A 6,175-nucleotide genomic window follows, 5' to 3' on the forward strand; every position below is an offset into this window, starting at 1 on the left:
CTTTACAGGAAGAGTCTTCCTACCTGGCGCATTTTTAAAATGTTTATTTTGCCTACTTGAGTGTTTTTTACTTGCATGTATTCATGTGCATGTCTATGCCTGGTGGTTGTGGGGGTCAGAAGAAGGCATCAGATGCCTAGAACTAGACTTATAGAGAGTGCCGAGTGGGCACTGAGACCTGAATTCAGGTCCTTCACAAGAGAAGTAAACGCTCTTAACTGCTGAGCATCTCTCCAAGGCCCCAGGGCATTTTTATTGTTCTCTGGTCCAGTGGCAATGAGCATGCCCGCCTGTCAGACATAGATCCAGGAAGCAGGATTCTGGTATAGGGACACATTTCTGGAGCACAGAAGACAATGCAGAGTGATGGCCATTAGAAGCATTAGAGTCCGAAAAATCTGGTTCAAATCAGAGTTCTGCATCCAAACTAGATATGTGGACTTCTAGCTCCTAAAATGTCCAATGATAATAAAAGCACACATCTTGAATAGATGGTGACCTCAATAATAGCAGGTGAGAGGCTTTAGATAGTGATAAGATTAAACATTGGACCTTGTAGTAGTTTAAATAAGAAATGCCCCTCATAGGCTCACATATTTGTACACCCGGTTCCTGCTTGGTGTCACTATGTGTGGAGCTGGAGCTGTGGCCTTGGTAGAGGAAGATGTCCCTGGAGAATGCTCTTTGAGGCTTTATATCCTCCCCACTTCCAGATCTCTCTCTGCTTCATGCTTGCAGTTGGGAATGTGATCTCTCAGCTATCTGCTCTGGCCAAGGGCTGCCATTGCCACTCCAATCACCTATGAGACTGACTATCTGCTGGATACATCAAGAGGCCAACTTCCTACCATTTGTGGATTCTTCTTTCTCTGGAACTGTAAGATTAAATAAGTGTTTTTTTCTATGAGTTTATGTTGGTAGTGGTATTTTATCACAGCAACAGAAACATAATGAATGCAGACCTCATGCACATGAGGCAAGCATTGGGCAACATTCCTAGTGGGTTACTTAATATACCAAGTATCTAAGGTATGCTACACTAGCACTGTGCTTATGGCAGCTGTGGCTTCAATGTTTGCCATTCTCATTCTATCACAAGCTTAGCCAATTGCTGTATTTGATGGGAAACAGTGCTATGGAACAATGTTCAGGCATACACTGGCAATCAATTAGCCAGCGACCTTCAGTGCTAAACCTTCAGTGACCTTCCAGGTGAACAGAGTGACCTCAAGTGCTGTGTGGCTAAGAGCCAATTCTCCAGTGGTATGACAAAATCATGGTTTCAAGGCACTTCATCTGGGACCAAAGAGATGGAGCAATCAGAAGCTTGAGGTTATCCTCAGCTACATAGTGAGTTCAAGGCTACATGAGACCCCATCTAAAAGGAAAAGAAAAAGAGACACAAAATTAATTAACAAGATGCAGTTGATGTGGTCAGCTCTGCCCTGTTCAACGTGCTCAAGTACATGAACTTATGGGGGACATTTCTCAGGTTAATGCAACAAAAGAATCTCCATGGGTCCAAAGCTCTCAGCTGTACCCAGGATATAACCAAAGGGTATAAAAATGCTGTCTTCACTTAACGAATTACCATAGTTTTACCCTCTACATCATACATAACGTCCACAGTGACTTTCTCTGACCTTCTCAAATACTTTCAGTCACAACTGAGCTTGAAAAAAAATGCTCTCCCAGCTGGGAGAGCATGGGGGGAAAGTAAGCTGTGAGAGGATATTTTGGTAAGGAGGTCTTGGCCACAGGCACATCTACTGAAACTTACTTTGTAAGGATGGCAAGCAAGAGGAAGAGAGTTGGGGAGAAGCAAGGGGATGAAGGGAAACAGACCTCTGTCACCATGTCACCAGCAATTCTGTTCTCTCTGCTGATGACTCTGCTCTACTAAGGCCCAGAGGTGATGACCAGATATGGGGAATGTTACAAGGACATGAACCTTAAATTCTTGAGAACAGTCAGATTCAGGGAGGAGACAAGGCCACTGATAATGTAGCTGCCTTTGATGGTGAGCCACTAAAATTATCTTCAACAGAGCTTGGGGTGTGGCTCAGTGGTGGAGCAGCTTACCTGGTATGACAAGGCTTGTGTTTGATTCCCAGCCCAAAGAAGGAGGAAGGAAGGGAGGAAGGGAGAGGGAAAGGGAGGGAGGAAGGGAGGAGAGGAAGAACGAAGAAAAGGAGGGAGGAAGAGGGAGAAGGTTGGTCAGTGAGGGAGAGGAAGGGACAGAGGAAGGAAGAGGGGAGGGAGAGAGAGAGGAAGGGAAAGGAGTGGAAGAAGGGAGGGAATGGAGGAAGGAAGGGAAGGGACTCAGCAAGAGTGAAAGGGGTTAAGAGAAGATAATTGGGGCAGTGTGCATGATCAAAGTAGTTTATAAATGTTTGAAATTGTGAAAGAATAAGTAAAAATAAATAAATAAATAAATAAAAATAGGAACCACCCACAAAATCCAGGCATTTGTAGCATGGAAGCACAATATAATCAAAATACTGTAGTCTGTTTTTTATTGTTGTGATAAATGCCACCACCAAAAGCAACTTGGGGAGGAAAGGGTTTATTTCATCTTACCACCTACAGTCCATCACTGAGGGAAGTTCAGGGCAGGAACTCAAGGCAGGAACCTGGAGCCAGGCGCTAAAACAGAGAGTGTGGAGGAACATAGCTTCCTGGCTTGAACCCATGGCTTGCTCAGTTTGCTTTCTTATATAACCCAAGACCAACCACCCAGGGGCAGCATGGTCCACAGTGGACTGGGCCCTGTCAGACCAATCAATGAGCAAGAAAATGCTCTATAGACTTGCCTGTAGGTCAACCTGATGGAGACATTTTCTCAACTGAGGTTCTACTGAGACACTCCAAGCTTGTGTCAAGTTGACAAAATAACTAACCAGAGAAAAAGACTTTAAGCCAATTAACAACAAAATAAATATCAATGGGATTTATGCATTCAGAAAGAGAAAGAGCCGGTGAGCTGTTTCCGAAGGTCAAAGGCATCTGCCACTATACCTGATGGCCTGAGTTTGATCCCTGGGACCACATGGTGGAAGGAGAGGACCAACTCTCTTAAGGCTGTCCTCTGACCTGCACACATGCATGGATTGATACACCCATACTCTGTGTGACCAAAACAAAACAATATTGCAAGTTAGTGGGAGATTCAAACAGGCAAAACGGACTTTGCAGGTTACAGGTACTGTTTGCCGTTAAGACAGTTAAGAATAGGTCCTTGTTTGTCCTGTGTTGAGTTCTTGCAAAGGTTTCTATTTGTAACTAAGAAGTTCCTGTCTCTTAGATTTGAGGTAAACTGCTTGCAAATGGTCCACACGGCCCACATGATGCATTTTGCCTTTGCCCCTTCCCTTACATTGTATCTTCTAACAATGTATGACAGCCCTGTGAACACCTTGTCGCTCCTATAAGAGGGTCTTGAAAAGGCCAGCAGGGGTTGCTCTCTCAAATGCCTCCTTAGGGTAAGGCAACTGTCAGGCCAGTCCCGGGTGCCTTAATTGGACACTCCTGGATTTGGTATTTTCTCCTCGTGATTCTCAGGTATAACCACTCCCCGCTAATAAATAAATGGAATAAAAATTCAAGAGAGAGCATGAATTCTGGTGCAAAGAAGACTAACATTTTAGATAACTCTGTGAAAGGCAGAAGTGAGTAGACGGGGTGGGGGTGGGGGGCTTTCCTGGTGGACAGAACAGACACAGGACAGCGTAGGGACAAAGGAACTGAGTGCAAGGAGTCCCTGCGCAAGGTACTAAAGCCTGTGGTAAATGAGACGAACAGAGCCAGCTGCAGCTGTTTCCAAGGAGATGCTGGAATGGAGGAGGGGGAGCACCTGTGGGAGGAGGGCTGGGCTGAGAGCCATTGCACAGGACACACCAAATAGAGCTGCACAGTTCCTCTCCCCATCTCTTTTTGGACCACTCCACTTCACCGAACTCAGGCATGTGGCTCTGGCCTAGGTGGCCCGCTGTAGTACCTGGCAGTGTGCGCATGCGCACATTCACGGCCGCAGCTGGTTCTCCACTAAGAAGGCAGCTGTGTCCTGAGACAGGCTGAGCTTTTCTTTGGGCATTTCCTTCTTTTTCTACCGGAGACAATACAGGAGACAACATTTTCGTCCCTCCTGAGTCTTGAGTAGTTGGGACTTCAGATGCACCCCACCCAACCCAGTTTGGATTTCTCAGTCTTCCTCTCATGTTTAGGAAGTGAGCCTGGGGGCTCCCTGCTAAATGAGTCTAGCCCACCCTGGGAGAGGACCGAGGGGAGAGTTCGAATGGGAGGTGAGAAGAAGGCTCTGAGTCTCTCATTCTTAGTTTTATTCTGTGCCCTTCCTCGTATGATCGAAGAAATCCAGCTTCCCTTGCCCTGATCAATTCTTGATGGAGTTGGGATTCTGTCACTTGCCACTGGAAGAGGCCTAATTAACACAGACATGTGGTCAGCCACCTACGAACACACAGCCATTGCGACTGTGTCATGAAGCATAGCAGTGAGATTCAGAAAGGTACAGACATGCCCAGAGTCTCGGGACTGGCCCTGCGTAGTGCAAAAATTTAGGTCCAACACCAAAGGCAGCTTTCTTCCTAATCTACTCAAGAGCATCAACTCTGTGTGCTGTAATCAGCACGCTCACACCTAGAGATCTCCATGCTATGACTCTGAGGTTCTTGCTTGGTGACCAAACATTATCAGGGCGCAGCCTGATTTCTCAAGAGTATTTCCTAGGCTCCAGCCTGTCGCACTTTGAGATGCCCTGGAAGCAGAGGGTCTGGTTACTAATTTTGCAGGAGTTCAGAGGCAGTGACCTTATGACTGGAACATTGTTTTTCTAAACTTTTCCTTGCTTTAGGAGTTCAGAAAGAACGCCAAGATTTAACTCCCAGCAGGAGTCTCTAGAAGGTGATTTAAAAAAAAAAAAAAAAAAAAAAGTGGAGTTCAGGGCCTCAGACATCTCTGACACACCTTAGTTTGTCATGAAATCAGTTCCATTTATCTTCTTTTTCTTGCATTAGCCCAAGTGTAATCTTTTAGTGTTTATTTATTTATTTAGTTAGTTAGTTGTTCTGTTTCAAAATTTCAATGTTTGCTGGTGCCCCCCCCCTTTCCTCTCCGTCTGTCTGTGAGGAGCTAGAGCGCCCCCTCTGGTGGACAGCAGACATGTCAGCCCATCTTGGCTGGAGAGGGTCTGTGGAGCAGAGGAACTGGGCTTTGTACAGACACAAATTTCTCCAGAAGAGCTGCAAGATTCCCTCGGTTCTTTATTGGTCCCACAAAAACTTTGCTAAATGCTGCTTCAGACGATAAAAATGGGGGAAATATCTTGCCTTAGAATTCTCCAACATCTTCAACTCCTACATACTGCTTTATATTGCTCTGTAACAAATACAGGTCTGGTTCCGTGCTCCTGTAATAGTGATGAGAACATCTTTGGGTTCTTCTACAGCTTCATCAACTTCAACGGAAGCTCCTGACTCATAAGGGATTTGTTTAATCTGCTGACCTCCCTTTGCCAATTTTAAATCCAGCCAAATATTTGGGAGTAGGTATCTGTGTGCTAATAGCAAGTCCACCAAGGTCACCAAGGTCACTGTATGAGTCATGACTCCTAGCATGGGAATAATATTGAGTGGTGCTTCTCGAGGCTCATAAGCCATCCCATTCTAACGAGCTCTGTCTTAGTCAAAGGTCTATTGCTGGGAAGGGACACCAGGGGCAAGGCAACTCTCTTTTTTTTTTTTTTTTAATTTTTTTTATTATAATTATTTTCTTTATTTACATTTCAAATGCTATCCTGAAAGTTCCCTATACCCCCTCCCTGCCCCTGCTCCCCTACCCACCCACTCCCACTACTTGGCCCAGGCCTTCCCTTGTGCTGGGTCATATAAAGTTTGCAAGACCAAGGGGCCTCTATTCCCAGTGATGGCCTATTAGTCCATCTTCTGCTACATATGCAGCTAGAGACACAAGCTCAGGGGGTACTGGTTAGTTCATATTGTTGTTCCACCTACAGGGTTGCAGCCCCCTTCAGCTACTTGGGTACTTTCTCTAAAAATATGGAACGCTTCACAAATTTGCGTATCATCCTTGCGCAGGGGCCATGCTAATCTTCTCTGTATCATTCCAATTTTAGTATATGTGCTGCCGAAGCGAGCAC

At 45.5% G+C, this 6,175-nt stretch overlaps 1 non-coding gene across 1 annotated transcript; it reads right to left on the bottom strand.

The window, feature by feature from the left end:
* Window positions 1-6,068: 6,068 nt before the first annotated feature.
* On the bottom strand, window positions 6,069-6,175 carry LOC115064762. The gene has a single exon (XR_003844582.1). It is a non-coding gene; the product is annotated as a U6 spliceosomal RNA (small nuclear RNA).

This window comes from Mus pahari, chromosome 9, assembly GCF_900095145.1.
Source record: "Mus pahari chromosome 9, PAHARI_EIJ_v1.1, whole genome shotgun sequence".
Taxonomy (NCBI): domain Eukaryota; kingdom Metazoa; phylum Chordata; class Mammalia; order Rodentia; family Muridae; genus Mus; species Mus pahari.